Raw genomic sequence first — 18375 nt, forward strand, 5'->3', positions numbered from 1 at the left:
TGATCCTAATGTTAGAGTTAGTAAATTCATTTAACCCGAATGGAAGAGAGATGAGAATCCCATAGTAAAGATCAAGGAGTAAAAGATCCTAATACCACCCATATGGCGACGTGGGCCCGTAAGCCACACAACCAATGTTAGTAAAAGTTTTCCAGTGACTAGACTCAACTTCGGCCAAGGAGTTGGAAAGGGGGCTACCGACAGGCAGTCGGCTCTGATACCAACTTGTGACGCCCTCGATTCAATCGTACACTAATCATACGCGCAAATGTGTACGATCAAGATCAAGGACTCACGGGAAGATATCACAACACAACTCTAGACACAAATTAAAATGATACAAGCTTTATGTTACAAGTCAGGGGCCTCGAGGGCTCGAATACATAAGCTCGAATACACAAGAGGCAGCGGAAGCAACAATATCTGAGCACAGACATAAGTTAGACAAGTTTTGCCTTAAGAAGGCTAGCACAAAAGCAACATTGATCGAGAAGGCAAGGCCTCCTGCCTGGGAGCCTCCTAACTACTCCAAGTCATCAGCGACCGTAACGTAGTAGTAGGCACCCTCGGGGTAGCAGTAGTCATCAGTGGTGTCTTCTGGCTCCTGGGATCCGTCATCTGGTCACAACAAATGGGTATGGAGGAAAAGAGGTAGCAAAGCGGCCGTGAGTACTCATCCAAAGTACTCGCAAGACTTACATCAGATCTAAACTAAGTATGCATCTGTTTCAAACGAATGGGTTGTATCTGTGGACTAAACTGCAGAATGCCAGAAGAGAAGGGGAAAGCCTAGCCTATCGAAGACTAGCATCTTCAAGCATCTTGCAACATATAGAAGAGTACAGATCAACATAATGTAAGGTGGTAGTAGTAGTGTTATCAACCTCGACCAGAGATCCTTTCTCGACTCCCTGCGAGAAAGCAATCCCAGAGCCATACTATCCAATTGTCATCATGATCCAATTCTCATCACAAGTATCCAGTTCTAGTTGTATCGATCGGGATACAACTCTAAGTGTCTGTTACCGTAGGACAGGCTATCGATAGATGTTTTCTTCCCTGCAGGGGTGCACCAACTTACCCACCACACTTGATTAACTCTGGCCGGACACACTTTCCTGGGTCATGCCCGGCCTCGGCCAAACAATACGCCGCAACCCGACCTAGGCTTAATAGAGAGGTCAGCATGCCGGACTAAGCCTATGCCCCCAGGGGTCATGGGCCATCGCCCCGGGAACTCCTGCACGTTGCGTACGCGGACGGTGAGCAGACCTAGCTACCTCCTTAAACAAGGCAGGAGCTTACGCAGTCCAACCCGGCGCGCGCCGCTCAGTCGCTGGCGTCTATTAAACTTCAGCTGATGTATACGACGCAGAACGCCCATACAATGCCCACGTGATGGTTAGTGCTATCAGGCCAGAGGCCCCACGGATCAAATATCCAAACCATTAGTGCGTTGGCAGTGCGGTCACGAGCAGAGACTCACGAAAGATGTGACCCCGTCGCCCCGTATCGAGTACTTGCGGCAAGGGCTAAGAATGCCCGGCCACGCCTCGTAAGTATCTCGCCGGCACCTTCCAGGTCAACCCGACTCCACATCACTCGCTATTAAGCTCGCGCGGGTATCCCTCAGGGCCGACCCATCTTTAGCAACATGGTTCAGTGTAAAGTCATAGTAACCATAGTAACTGTGTGTCTAACACCAAGGGGAAAACCCAAGGAATCACCCCCGGTGAATTCCACTCGATGTTATCATCAAGGTAAATGTAAGAGGATCCACCCTCGAGGCTCACACTTGAGGGGTTGCGCGACAGAGCCGTAATGGAAGTGGTTAAGGAGGAAATCACCCTCGATGACCTCGACCGTATAGCTACACTACAGAGATCTCGTCAGGAGTGATGTAAGAGGTTCCACCCTCGGCACTCGATGGTAACTCTGCAGAGTCGTACAACTAGGGGGGTTGATGTGCGGTGTCGGGGCCTGGTCGTCGATCACGTTGATCGAGTCATCGAACATAAAGCGAGGCAACTGGGACAAGGTGGGGGTCACTGATGGATCACTAACCAACCTATACTAAGCAATTTAGGATAAGCAGGTAAGGTATGAAAGCAGGTAACAAAAACAGGCTATGCATCAGAGTAGGATCATACAGAAAGCAGTAGCAGTTCTAATGCAAGCATGAGAGGGAAAGAAATGGGCGATATCAGAATGCTCAAGGAGGGTTTGCTTGCCTGGTTGCTCTGGCAAGGAGGGGTCGTCGTCGCCATAGTCGATCATAGGGGCTGCATCGGTCTCGGGGTCTACCGGAGAGAAGAGGGGGAAGAAACAATAAATATAAAGCAAACAAAGTATCACAAAGCATAACATGGCAATATGTTGTGCCGGGTGTGACCTAACGTATGGCTACGCGATACAGGTGAAGGGGGAAAACAACCGAGAATGTTTTCCCGGTTCCGAATCTGTGTCAAACAGATGACCAGAGGGCGAATGTTTCATGTTTAGAAAGCTAGAGGTATCTAACGGGTATGTGGGTAGCGTATTCGGGTTTGTCTCGTTTTTCTGAGCAACTTTCATGTAGAAAACATTTCCATCCGAGTTACGGATTAATTTCTATGATTTTCTAAAGATTTAAACCTTTTTGGAATTATCTAAAATAACAGAAACGGAATTATGATGTCAACATTGCATCATTGTGATGTCAGCAGTCAACAAGACGGTTGACCAGGTCAAACTGACCAGTGGGTCCCACTTGTCATAGATAGAGACCTTAACAGAGTTTATCTAAGACTAAACAGGGTTAATTAGCACTTGGACCCCACCTATCAGTGTCTTAACTGAATAACTAATTAATTTTAATTATAAAACTAGATTAGTTAAACTAATTACATGGTGGGGCCCACACGTCAGTGTCACAGAGAAGCCCAGTCAGCACGTTGACTGGTCAAACCAGTCAACAAGGACCCGTGGGGCCTGCTGGCAGTGACCCTGGGATGGCCCCAGGCCAGCCACGTAGGCGGGGCGGCGGTTGAACGCCGGCAAGCACGAAAACGCGGCAGAGGGCACCCGGCCTTGCCGAGATTCTTCTACAGGCGGTCTCCGGGGCTGGGGCTAGGCATGTTCGAACGGGGAGTGAGCGGCGCAGCTGCTGGTGGTGGTGGTTTCGCCGGAATCGATGCTGGCGACGAGCGGAGGCGGTGGCGTTCTCGGGCGCTCGTCGAGCTAAGTGCTTAGGGGGCACGGGAAGGCGCGTGTGCGTGCGTGTTGGTCTCCTGGGAACCCCAGGAGCACAATGGTGAGCTCGGGCGAGCGTGTCAACGGCCACAACGACGGCAACAAGCTCGTCGGCGGCGACGCGTGCGGGTGCTAGCGGAGCGGCGGCTACCGACGGTGAAAAGCTTCACGGAGAGAGGGAAAAGGGGGAGAGGCTCACCAAGAAGGCGCAAGGAGGCCCATTGATAGATTAGTAGCAGCAGCAGCGCCGGAATCAGAGAGGTTCGCCGGTGGCAGGGACAAAAGGGGGCGGAGGAGAGCGGCCTCTACAGAGCCCTTCAGCTCCTGCTCGAGGTCGAGGTCGAAGGAGTGGAGGATTTCGGAGCTCGTGGACGTGCAGGCTAAGCTCGGGGTCGACGGTGGCCGCGGTGACGACGGAGGACGGCGGCGGGCGTGCTCGGGCAGTGGGGAATGAGGGGGAGAGGGGAGTGGAAGAGGCGGAGTGAGCGGGCGAGTGGGAGTGGCAGAGAAAGTGGAAGGGGAGCCCGAGGCATCGAGGGGGTCCTCATCCCCCTCGTCGACGGTGAGGTGGTTCGGCGGTGACGCGGGGGCGCGCGCCCTCGGTCGGTTGAACAGGCGGAGGGGAGAGCGACCAGGGAGGGGGCAACTGGGCTGGCTCGTGTGGGTTAGGTGGGCCGGCCCAGGGGGCTTGGTGGGGTTCTCTCTCCCTCACCTCTTCTTTTTTTTCCTTTTCTTTTTTTAAAAGCTTTTCTGTTTTACCTATTTTAGGCCACTTAGGCATTTTGCAAAAATGTTGGTTCACCACCAATATTACCAGGAGAATATTTTACACATGATGAACATTTTAGTTTTCATGTTTGAGCATTTTTGAAATTCACACACAATTTGAAATTGAATTCAATTGGAATTTGAAAAGGAATATTGATCAAAGTGACCAAGCACTGTTATAGAAAAATGATTAGCTTGATCTCAGGGATTACTGTAGCATCATTACACCGGGGTGTTACACCCACCCAATTCAGATTGGGCTTGGGGGGCGCCCCCTCCTAGGCTCCCTTCTCCTCTCTCCCACTATGGGCCAATAAGGCCCATATATTTCCCGGGGGGTTCCGGTAACCAGGGCCGGGCCGGCAAAATCTGGGGCCCTATGCGAAACTCTAAAATGGGGCCCATCTTCCAATGGCTAAGCTACAAAGAGAAAAATAGGCAGAGTATCTGAAGGAGAGCACAGAAAAGGTTTAAATTTGAAACCATATATAGTGTTTCAGTATAAATAATAAATGTTTGATACCTTTTGTTCTTATTTTGAGTTGTTGATTTTTTTTGTGATAGCTTTCCATTTATTCCAAGCGGTACCTTTTGACCTCATTGATTATCAGTATCTGCATATTCATCCTTGAAGCAACAAGGCCAGCTTGTAGGTGCCCAGGAAGATAGAAGAGAATAGAGGGTTAAAGCCAACTTTGGCACATTTGATAAAAGACAGTACAATAGCAGGCCATGTACACTGAAATTTGGACAGCATATAAACAAAACCCTAGACAGCCTCTGCACTAAAAATTGGACAGCATCAACACTGAATGTACAGCAAAAAACTGAAATTGGGACAGTAAATACTGACATTCACTGAAATTTGCATAGCTACTAGTAAGACGAATGAAATTCTCACAGAAAATACAATGAATTATGGACATTAAGAAGACTGAATTAGTGGTAGTCATATGTCATCAACAAGGCTGAATCAGTGTCAAAGGATAACTGATCAGGAGGAGGGGATCCAAGTGGCCCAGCATGTTGGCTTTCAGTGCATAGGGTGCGCCAAGATGTGGAGATTGATGATGTCGTGGGCAACACCATCACCCTCCTCCGGAGGAGAGACAACCTGATGAACTGTGCCAGGTCCTGACGTTCTCGATGGGATCGCACAGCAGGTCTTGGTACCAAAGGATGGAGCGGCGCGCGGCGGCGGTTGCGTGGATGCGATCGAGGCATAGAGCAGGCGGCATGGGACGCTCGACTCATGCGGAGTCGCGGACGCGCTAGCGGCCCAGCGCCCAGGAAGAAATATACGTACGCCTATATAAAAAATTGGGGCCCCAAAGTTTTATGGGCCCTGTGCGGGCCGCACAGTCTGTACACCTATGGGCCCGGCCCTGCCGGTAACCTCCCGGTACTCCGGTATATGCCCGAACTCACCTGGAACCATTCCGATGTCCAAACATAGGCTTCCAATATATCGATCTTTATTTCTCGACCACTCTGAGACTCCTCGTCATGTCCGTGATCATATCCGGACTCCGAACTACCTTCGGTACATCAAAAACATAAACTCATAATACCGATCGTCACCGAACGTTAAGCGTGCGAACCCTACGGGTTCGTTAACTATGTAGACATGACCGAGACTCATCTCCGGTCAATAACCAATAGCGGAACCTGGATGCTCATATTGTTTCCTACATATTCTACGAAGATCTTTATCGGTCAAACCGCATAACAACATACGTTGTTCCCTTTGTCATCGTGATGTTACTTGCCCGAGATTCGATCGTCGGTATCTCAATACCTAGTTCAATCTCGTTACTGACAAGTCTCTTTACTCATTCCGTAATGCTAGATCCCGTAACTAACTCATTAGTTACATTGCTTGCAAGGCTTATAGTGATGTGCATTACCGAGAGGGCCTAGAGACACCTCTCCGATACACAAAGTGACAAATCCTAATCTCGATCTATGCCAACTCAACAAACACCATCGGAGACACCTGTAGAGCATTTTATAGTCAGCCAGTTACGTTGTGACATTTGATAGCACACTAAGTGTTCCTTCGATATTCGGGAGTTGCATAATCTCATAGTCATAGGAACATGTATAAGTTATGGAGAAAGCAATAGCAGTAAACTAAACGATCATCGTGCTAAGATAACGGATGGGTCAAGTCAATCATATCATTCTCCAATGATGTGATCCCGTTAATCAAATGGCAACTCATGCCTATGGTTAGGAAACATGACAATCTTTGATTAACGAGCTAGTCAAGTAGAGGCATACTAGTGACACTTTGTTTGTCTATGTATTCACACATATACTAAGTTTTCGGGTAATACAATTCTAGCATGAATAATAAAAATTTATCATGATATAAGGAAATATAAATAACAGCTTTATTATTGCCTCTAGGGCATATTTCCTTCATAATGGGCCTACATGGGCTTTAGTGGAAGAGAGAGAGGAGGCGGCCAAGAGGTGGGGGCGCCCCCTCCCCCAAGCCCAATATGAATTGGGAGGGGGCCGGGCCCCCTTTCCTTCTTTTCCTCTTCCCCTTCCTTCCCCCTGCTATTAGGACTAGGAAAGGGGGGAAACCTACTCCTAGTAGGAGTAGGAATCCCCCCTTGGGGCGTGAAGTCTACTACACAACCTTCTTCTTGTAGACGTTGTTGGGCCTCCAAGTGCAGAGGTTTGTAGGACAGTAGCAAATTTCCCTCAAGTGGATGACCTAAGGTTTATCAATCCGTAGGAGGCGTAGGATGAAGATGGTCTCTCTCAAGCAACCCTGCAACCAAATAACAAAGCGTCTCTTGTGTCCCCAACACACCCAATACAATGGTAAATTGTATAGGTGCACTAGTTCAGCAAAGAGATGGTGATACAAGTGGTAATGGATAGTAGATATAGGTTTTTGTAATATGAAAATATAAAAACAGCAAGGTAACTAATGATAAAAGTGAGCGTAAACGGTATTGAAATGCGTTGAAACAAGGACTAGGGTTCATACTTTCACTAGTGCAAGTTCTCTCAACAATAATAGCATAATTGGATCACATAACTATCCCTCAACATGCAACAAAGAGTCACTCCAAAGTCACTAATAGCGGAGAACAAACGAAGAGATTATGGTAGGGTATGAAACCACCTCAAAGTTATTATTTCCAATCAATCCGTTGGGCTATTCCTATAAGTGCACTAGTAGAAAAAGGGTCAAATGTGAAGCACATTAGTGCCGGTTTGAATTTGAGCCGGCACTAATGTGACCATTAGTGCCTGTTCCAACGGCTAGGCGGGCGGACATCATTAGTACCGGTTTGTGGGCAACCTTTAGTAGCGGTTCATGCCACGAACCGGTACTAATGAGGCCAGTGCGGTTGTGGTCAGGCCGGGGCCCCCACGAAGACCTTTAGTACCGGTTCATGGCATGAACCGGTACTAGAGTTTCTTAGTAAGCTGATTTTTCACCTCGCCAAGAGAGAGGCAGTATGAGCGGTTTATAAGCCGTGAGTGCAGAGACAATGACGAAGAGGCGCAATGCTCACCTGCACGTTGATTAGCTTCAAGCCTTTCGGAATAGCATAGATTGCATTGAGCTATGTGCAGTGCAGTCTACACTATTCCAAAAGGCTTGAAGCAAATTAACCAGCATTGCACCTCTTTTTTATTTTTAATAACTTATTTGAACTCCAGACTTCTTGTGTTCAGTATGCAGCATTCAAAGCGACATCATAAATTTCCAACATGTTCTGACATCATTTGTTGTTTTTTCAGTCATTTACCGAATTGTTTAAAGAGCTAAATGACCGTGAAATTGAAAATCACTACAAAATGAACTGTGAAAATGTTGGAATTTAGCATGGTATCATCATTTCACCCGCATAGCATGTGCGAAAGAGTAGAGAGGGTCACGGCAAAAACTGGACGCACTTCGTGTACAAACTGGACAATCTCTTTTGGAGTATCAGGGTTTCGGACGATAACTCATCTGTTACACCGACACTTCAATGTTTTTTAAACTTATTTGAACTCCAGACTTCTTTTGTGTTCAGTATGCAGCATTCAAAGCAACGTCATAAATTTCCAACATGTTCTGACATCATTTGTTGTTTTTCAGTCATTTACCTAATTGTTTAGAGAGCTAAATGACCGTGAAATTGAAAATCACTACAAAATGAACTGTGAAAATGTTGAAACTTGGCATGGTATCATCATTTCACCCGCATAGCATGTGTGAAAGAGTAGAGAGGGTCACGGCAAAAACTGGACGCACTTCGTGTACAAACTGGACAATCTCTTTCGGAGTATCAGGGTTTCGGACGAGAACTCATTTGTTACATGGGCACTTCAATGTTTTTTAAACTTATTTGAACTCCGGACTTCTTTTGTGTTCAGTATGCAGCATTCAAAGCGACATCATCAACTTCCAACATGTTCTGACATCATTTGTTGTTTTTCAGTCATTTACCTAATTGTTTAGAGAGCTAAATGATCGTGAAATCAAAAATCACTACAAAATGAACTGTGAAAATGTTGAAACTTGGCATGGTATCATCATTTCACCTGCATAGCATGTGCGAAAGAGTAGAGAGGGTCACGGCAAAAACTGGACGCACTTCGTGTACAAAGTGGACAATCTCTTTCGGAGTATCAGGGTTTCGGACGAGAACTCATCTATTACATGGGCACTTCAATGTTTTTTAAACTTATTTGAACTCTGGACTTCTTTTGCGTTCATTATGCAGCATTCAAAGCGACGTCATAAATTTCCAACATGTTCTGACATCATTTGTTGTTTTTCGGTCATTTACCTAATTGTTTAGAGAGCTAAATGACCGTGAAATTGAAAATCACTACAAAATGAACTGTGAAAATGTTGAAACTTGGCATGGTATCATCATTTCACCCGCATAGCATGTGCGAAAGAGTAGAGAGGGTCACGGCAAAAACTGGACGCACTTTGTGTACAAACTGGACAATCTCTTTCGGAGTATCAGAGTTTTGGACGAGAACTCATCTGTTACATTGGCACTTCAATGTTTTTTAAACTTATTTGAACTCCGGACTACTTTTGCGTTCAGTATGCAGCATTCAAAGCGACGTCATCAATTTCCAACATGTTCTGACATCATTTGCTGTTTTTCAGTCATTTACCTAATTGTTTAGAGAGCTAAATGACCGTGAAATTGAAAATCACTACAAAATGAACTGTGAAAATGTTGAAACTTGGCATGGTATCATCATTTCACCTGCATAGCATGTGTGAAATAGTAGTGAGGGTCACGGCAAAAACTGGACGCACTTCGTGTACAAACTGGACAATCTCTTTCGGAGTATCAGGGTTTCGGACGAGAACTCATCTGTTACACCGACACTTCAATGTTTTTTAAACTTATTTGACTCCAGACTTCTTTTGCGTTCAGTATGCACCATTCAAAGCCACGCCATCAATTTCCAACATGTTCTGACATCATTTGCTGTTTTTCAGTCATTTACCTAATCGTTTAGAGAGCTAAATGACCGTGAAATTGAAAATCACTACAAAATTAACTGTGAGAATGTTGAAACTTGGCATGGTATCATCATTTCACCTGCATAGCATGTGCGAAAGAGTAGAGAGGGTCACGGCAAAAACTGGACGCACTTCGTGTACAAACTGGACAATCTCTTTCGGAGTATCAGAGTTTCGGACAAGAACTCATCTGTTACACCGGCACTTCATTTTTTTAAACTTATTATGATTCCAGACTTTTTGTGCATTCAGTGTGCACCATTCAAAGCCACGCCATCAACTTTCAACCATCAACTTGGCATGGTATATAAAAATAAATGAATAGAAGAAAATAAATAAAGCAGAAATGAAAAAAAGCAGAAAAGAAAAAATAGCAGAAAAGAAAAAAACTATAGCAGAAAATTAAAAAAACTATATAAAAAACTACTCAAAAATAAATAGAAGAAAATAAATATAGCAGAAAAGAAAAAAACTACTCAGCAATAAATAGAAGAAAAAATAAAGCAGAAAAGAAAAAAACTATATAAAAAAATTTGGGGCGCCGCCCTGTGGGCCTGCTAGACCACAGGCATGCAATTTCAGGCCCACAAGGCCCAGCAGACTCACACGGCAGCGCGCTGTAGTTAGGCCCAGAAGCCTGGTTTATAGAGGAGTTCGAAAGGGCAGCCGCGGCTGGGTTTATAAACCAGTGCGGCTGCCCTTCGCCCGGCGAGGTGGGACTAAACTTTTTGCACCGCGGGTGGCAGCGCACCACCTTTAGTACCGGTTGGTGGCTCCAACCGGTACTAAAGGCTGGTCTTTAGTACCGGTTTGTGGCTCCAACCGGTACTAAAGGGTGCTCTTCCCACCTCTTAGCCTGGCCAAAGTTGGCCTTTAGTACCGGTTGGTGGCTCCAACCGGTACTAAAGGCCTCTCCTATATATAAAACACTTACGAAAATTTTCAGTTAGATCCTGTTCGTCTTCGTCGCCGCCCCCGCCCCGTATCGCGCCCCGTCGCCGTCGTCGCGCCCCAGCCGTCCCCGGCGTCGCGCGCCCCGGCCGTCCCCGTCCCCATCGTCGCGCGCGCCCTGGCCGTCCCCGTCGTCGTCGTCGCGCGCGCCCCGGCCGTCCCCGCCCCCGTCGCGCCGTCCCCGTCGTTGACGTCTCACGCCGCCGCCGCCCCCGTCGCGCCATCCCCGTCGTCGCCATCTCGCGCCGCCGCCCGTACGCCGCCGCCCCCGCTCGTACGTACACACACATACGCCATAATTTTTTACTTATTTTCTGTTTTCTGTGTTTTAGATTAATGCATGTCAGATTGTTAATTAGATTAATTACCTAGATAAGAATGTTAGAATGTTAATGTTAGATGAATTAGATAGAGAAATTAAATATTAATGTCAATTGTTAGATGAATTAGATAGAGAAGTTAAATATTAATGTCAATTGTTAGATGAATTAGCTAGATATTAATTAATTAGGTATATGAGATTATTTGAACTAGTTGAATTAATATAACTAGTTTATTTTTAGTAAATGCTTAGTTGAACTAGCTAGTTGAATTAGTACTAGTTTATTTTTAGTAAGAAAATTTAGGTATATGAGATTTGATGATCTAATTAAAATATTACTATATATAGCTACTTTATATATTTTAGTAAGAAAATTAATAGAACTGGTTTATTTTTAGTAAATTCTTAGTTGAATTAGTTGAATTAATAGAACTAATTGTTTTTAGTAAGAAAATTTAGGTATATAAGATTTGATGATCTAATCAAAATATTACTACATAGAACTACCTACTTTATTTTAGTAAGAAATTAATAGAACTAGTTTATTTTTAGTAAATGCTTAGTTGAATTAATAGAACTAGTTTATTTAGTTGAATTAATAGAACTAGTAACTGTTTAATGTTTCACCTATATATGAACATATGTTAGATATTAATGTCAAATGTTAGATGAATTAGATATAAATTATATATTAGATATATATTTAATTTAGTTATATGAGATTTGATTATATAATTAACATTTTATTATATAGAACTAGCTACCTTATTTTTAGTAAGAAAATTAATAGAACTAGTTTAGTTGAATTAATTAGTTGAACTAGTTAGTTGAATTAGTTGAGCTACTTTATTTAGGTATATTTTTCGTAAGTGCTTAGTTGAATTAGTTGAATTAATTAGTTGAACTAGTTGAATTAACAGAATTAGTTGAATTAATAGAACTAATAAGTGTTTAATGTTTCACCTATGAACATAGGAATGTCGTCTGACGACGAACATGATTTCATTATATGCGAATACTGCGAAGACCAGCGCGGCCTGTGCGGCAGAAATTTTCTAGTTGATGATAGACGCTTCAACATCAAGCTGGATGAGAACTTCGAAGTGGATACAGTAAGTCACAACGACAAGTCTTTTTTCATAATTAAGCATGACTTATGCTTCATTTGCTTCAACTTTTAATTTTAATTTTTCACTATTCTACTAGCGTATCCCCTGCCATGCAAGAATTTTTGTCTTGTATAAGATAGGTTTCTGTCCTAACAAAACTATGGAGGTAAAAAGAGTTTACTTGAAGACCAAGCATGGTTATACCTTCAACGTCAAGTTATACAATGCAGACACATACACCTATTTTGAATGCAAAACTTGGCAAGCACTATGCAAGGCTTATGCATTTGAGCCTGATATGGTTATCACCTTTGATATATATCCGGAAGATGATATTGAAGGTAATAGAGACATCTGGGTCGATGTGCAGATGCCTCCAGTTCTACCATTATGTGAGTTTCTCAACCATATTTATGTCTTCGATATTGTTTATTCAAAAAGAGTTGACAAGTAATTTATATTGACAGCTTATTTCCAATCAAGCAAACATGCCCGGCGCTTGATAGACAGGACCCTCCACTGTCCCGGGGCTGAACTAAACTGCGAGGAGACGAGTCATTATGTTTCATGGCTTGAGGATCTTGATGCTGTCAAGACAAAAAAATTTCCTGCACTTAGAAATGTTAGTACTCAAAATGTGCGACCAATAGTGTTCGTACTGAACTACGGTCACATATATTTAGGAAAGATGGTAAGATTTCTACTATTTCTCCTCAGTGCATCTTTTGCATACATTATTTTTTTAAGCTAAACTTCATTGTAAGTATGTTACTATACGATGTTCTTCAACAGGGACTCCCGATGAATGTTGTGCCTGATTGGATCGAGACTAAAGGTACCATGAGTATTGTTAGCTTACAGCCAAGATATCCTACAATGCACTTTAGTGCATTCAGGATTTCTAATAGCGAGGAATGCTTAATAGTAAAAGACTAGAGCAAAATTGTGAATGATCGCAGAGAAGTACTAGGGGGCAGCAATCAGAAGCGCAACCCACGATTAGGAGACGGGTTCATCTACATGTTCCAATATGATGAATCAGGAAATCTATACATGTTCTATGCTATTTTACCTGAGAGAGAGCAGGAGGAGTGATTAGCTAGTTCATGCTCTTAGTACTTGTCCTCTCATGGCCGTGTTCTTCGTCCTGAACTTAATCTCAAAGAGTGATTTGCTTTTGTGGTGTTATGAACGCTTATAATATCATTACCATGTTGAACTCAATGATATCTTGGCTTCTGGTACAAGTGAATGTTTCTTCTTTAAGCTAGTGTTGGTGGTGATTAGATAGCGGTAATGACTATATGATGATTAAGTGGTGGTAATGAGACGACTATTATATGATGATTTTTAGCTAGCTATGAAAACTGTTGTTGGTGATGATATATATGATGCAAGAGTTTTTATATTAATATGATGATGATGATAATGATGATGATGATGATGATGAGTTATTATATCATTTATGAAAGAAACTGCAGATTAGTTTCAACTGGATGGATTCTAGCTAAGCGATCAAGTATATGCCATATCCATATTACCTCGATCACTTAATTAGGTGATCAAGTATATATAATATGGATATGGCATATACTTGATGACTTTGCTAGGATCCACATGCATCCCAGTCAAACTAATCTGCGGTACTTTCACCTAATGATTTAACAACTCATTATAAATGTAAAACAATCACTAAATTAAATTGCAAACACAAAATTAAAGTAAAAATAAAAAAATAAAACCAAAACACACCAAAAAATTTAGTACCGGTTGGTGTTACCAACCGGTACTAATGTCCTACGCGCCCCCGGAGCTGGCTCGTGCCACGTGGTTGCCCTTTAGCACCGGTTCGTGCTGAACCGGTACTAAAGGGGGGGCCTTTAGTGCCCACACTTTAGTGCCGGTTACCGAAACGGCACTAAATGGCCTTATGAACTGGTGCTATTGCCCGGTTCTGCACTAGTGGTGTCACAAACAGTCCTAGAGTTCATACTAGAATAACACCTTAAGACACAAATCAACCAAAACCCTAATGTCACCTAGATACTCCAATGTCACCTCAAGTATCCGTGGGTATGATTATACGATATGCATCACACAATCTCAAATTCATCTATTCAACCAACACATAGAACCTCAAAGAGTGCCCCAAAGTTTCTACCGGAGAATCACGACGAAAACGTGTGCCAACCCTTATGCATAGGTTCATGGGCGGAACCCGCGAGTTCATCACCAAAACATACATCAAGTGAATCACGTGATATCCCATTGTCACCACAGATACGCATGGCAAGACATACATCAAGTGTTCTCACATCTTTAAAGACTTAATCCGATAAGATAACTTCAAAGGGGAAACTCAATCCATTACAAGAGAGTAGAGGGGGAGGAGAAACATAAGATCCAACTATAATAGCAAAGCTCGCGATACATCAAGATCGTGCCAAATCAAGAACACGAGAGAGAGAGAGAGAGAGAGATCAAACACATAGCTACTGGTACATACCCTCAGCCCCGAGGGAGAACTACTCCCTCCTCGTCATGGGGAGCACCGGGATGATGAATATAGCCACCGGAGAGGGGTTCCCCCTCCGGCAGGGTGCCGAAACGGGTCTAGATTGGCTTTCGGTGGCTACGGAGGCTTCTGGCGGTGGAACTCCCGATCTATTCTACTCCCCGATAGTTTTAGGGTATATGGATATATATATAGGAGGAAGAAATACGTCAGGGGAGCCACGAGGGGCCCACAAGGGTGGAGGGCACGCCCAGGGGGTGGGCGCGCCCCCTGCCTCGTGCCTCCCTCGTTGCTTTCCTGACGTGCACTCCAAGTCTCCCGGGTTGCTTTCCTTCCAAAAATAAGTTCCGTGAAGTTTCAGGTCAATTGGACTCCGTTTGATTTTCCTTTTCCGTGATACTCTAAAACAAGGAAAAAAAACAGAAACTGGCACTAGGCTCTGGGTTAATAGGTTAGTCCCAAAAATCATATAAATGCATATAAAACACCCAAGGTTGATAATATAATAGCATGGAACAATCAAAAATTATAGATACGTTGGAGACGTATCAGCATCCCCATTCCTGCTCGTCCTCGAGTAGGTAAATGATAAAAACAGAATTTTTGATGTGGAATGCTACCTAACATATTTCTCTAAGTAATTCTCTTTATTTTGGCATGAATGTTCAGATCCATAAGATTCAAGACAAAAGTTTAATATTGACATAAAAATAATAATACTTCAAGCATACTAACTAGGCAATTATGTCTTCTCAAAATAACATGGCCAAAGAAAGCTATCCCTACAAAATCATATAGTCTGGCTATGCTCCATCTTCACCACACAACGTATTTAAATCATGCACAACCCCGATGACAAGCCAAGCAATTGTTTCATACTTTTGATGTTCTCAAACTTTTTCAATCTTCGCGCAATACATGAGCGTGAGCCATGGACATGGCACTATAGGTGGAATAGAATGGTGGTTGTGGAGAAGACGAAAAGGAGAAGATAGTCTCACATCAACTAGGCGTATCAACGGGCTATGGAGATGCCCATCAATAGATATCAATGTGAGTGAGTAGGGATTGCCATGCAACGGATGCACTAGAGCTATAAGTGTATGAAAGCTCGAAAAGAAACTAAGTGGGTGTGCATCCAACTTGCTTGCTCACGAATACCTAGGGCATTTTGAGGAAGCCCATCATTGGAATATACAAGCCAAGTTCTATAATGAAAAATTCCCACTAGTATATGAAAGTGACAACATAGGAGACTCTCTATCATGAAGATCATGGTGCTACTTTGAAGCACAAGTGTGGTAAAAGGATAGTAGCATTGCCCCTTCTCTCTTTTTCTCTCGTTTTTTTTATTTGGGCCTTTTCTCCTTTTTATGGCCTCTTTTTTTTGGGCTTCTTTGGCCTCTTTTTTTCGTCCGGAGTCTCATCCCGACTTGTGGGGGAATCATAGTCTCCATCATCCTTTCCTCACTGGGACAATGCTCTAATAATGATGATCATCACTCTTTTATTTACTTACAACTCAAGAATTACAACTCGATACTTAGAACAAAATATGACTCTATATGAATGCCTCCGGCGGTGTACTGGGATGTGTAATGACTCATGAGTGACATGTATGAAAGAATTATGAACGGTGGCTTTGCCACAAATACGATGTCAACTACATGATCGTGCAAAGCAATATGAAAATGATGGAGCGTGTCATAATGACGGAACGGTGGAAAGTTGCATGGCAATATATCTCGGAATGACTGTGGGAATGCCATAATAGGTAGGTATGGTGGCTGTTTTGAGGAAGGTAAATGGTGGGTGTATGATACCGGCGAAAGGTGCACAGTATTAGAGAGGCTAGCAATGGTGGAAGGGTGAGAGTGCGTATAATCCATGGACTCAACATTAGTCGTAAAGAACTCACATACTTATTGCAAAAATCTATTAGTTATCGAAACAAAGTACTACGCGCATGCTCCTAGGGGGATAGATTGGTAGGAAAAGACCATCGCTCGTCCCCGACCGCCACTCATAAGGAAGACAATCAATAAATAAATCATGCTCCGACTTCATCACATAACGGTTCACCATACGTGCATGCTACGGGAATCACAAACTTTAACACAAGTATCTCTCAAATTCACAACTACTCACTAGCATGACTCTAATATTACCATCTCCATATCTCAAAACAATCATCAAGTATCAAACTTCTCATAGTATTCAATGCACTTTATATGAAAGTTTTTATTATATCCCTCTTGGATGCCCATCATATTAGGACTAGTTTCATAACCAAAGCAAATTACCATGCTGTTATAAAGACTTTCAAAATGATATAAGTGAAGCATGAGAGTTCATCTATTTCTTCAAAATAAAACCACCACCGTGCTCTAAAAGGATATAAGTGAAGCACTAGAGCAAAGGACAAACTACTCCAAAAGATATAAGTGAAGATCAATGAGTAGTTGAATAATTATGTAACTATGTGAAGACTCTCTAACATTTAATAATTTTAGATCTTGGTATTTTATTCAAACGACAAGCAAAACAAAAGAAAATAAAATGACGCTCCAAGCAAAACACATATCATGTGGTGAATAAAAATATAGCTCCAAGTAAAGTTACCGATGAACGAAGACGAAAGAGGGGATGCCTTCCGGGGCATCCCAAGCTTAGGCTCTTGCCACTCCTTATTCCATAGTCCATCGAATCTTTACCCAAAACTTGAAAACTTCACAACACAAAACTTAACAGAAAACTCGTAAGCTCCGTTAGTATAAGAAAATAAATCACCACTTAGGTATTGTTGTGAACTCATCCTAAATTCATATTGGTGTAATATCTACTGTATTCCAACTTATCTATGGTTCATACCCTCCGATACTACTCATAGATTCATCAAAATAAGCAAACAACACATCAAAAACAGAATCTGTCAAAGACAGAACAGTCTGTAGTAATCTGGATCAAACGTATACTTATGGAACTCATAAAATTCTCAAATAAATTTCTGGAAGTGAGTAATTTGCCTATTAATTATCTTCAAAAAGAATTAACTCAATATCACTCTCCAATAAAAACTGGCAGCAATTCTCGTGAGCGCTAAAGCTTCTGTTTTTTACAGCATGATCATAAAGACTTCACCCAAGTCTTCCCAAAGGTTCTACTTGGCACAAACAATCATTAAAACATAAAACCACATCTAAACAGAGGCTAGATGAATTATTTATTACGAAACAGGAACAAAAAAGCAAGGAATAAAAATAAAGTTGGGTTGCCTCCCAACAAGCGCTATCGTTTAACGCCCCTAGCTAGGCATGATGATTTCAATGATGCTCACATAAAAGATAAGAATTGTAACATAAAGAGAGAATCTTGAAGAATATGACTAGCACATTTAAGTCTAACCCACTTCCTATGCATAGGGATTTTGTGAGCAAACAACTTATGGGAACAAGAATCAACTTGCATAGGAAGGTAAAACAAGCATAACTTCAAAACTTTAAGCACATAGAGAGGAAACTTGATATTATTGCAATTCATACAAGCATATATTCCTCCCTCATAATAATTTTCAGTAGCATCATGAATGAGTTCAACAATATAAGCAGCACCTAAAGCATTCTTTTCATGATCTATAAGCATAGAAATTTTATTACTCTCCACACAAGCAAAATTCTTCTCATGAATAATAGTGGGAGCAAACTCAACAAAATAATTATCATGTGAGGCATAATCTAATTGAAAACTAAAATCATGATGACAAGTTTCATGGATATCATTATTCTTTATATCATACAAGTCATCACAATAATCATCATAGATAGCAACTTTGTTCTCATAATCAATTGGAACCTCTTCCAAAATAGTGGATTCATTACAAAATAAAGTCATGACCTCTCCAAATCCACTTTCATCAATATAATCATCATAAATAGGAGGCATGCTTTCATCATAATAAATTTTCTCATCA

Source organism: Triticum urartu, chromosome 4A (assembly GCF_056163025.1).
Source record: "Triticum urartu cultivar PI428250 chromosome 4A, HENAU_Tu73, whole genome shotgun sequence".
Classification (NCBI taxonomy): Eukaryota; Viridiplantae; Streptophyta; class Magnoliopsida; order Poales; family Poaceae; genus Triticum; species Triticum urartu.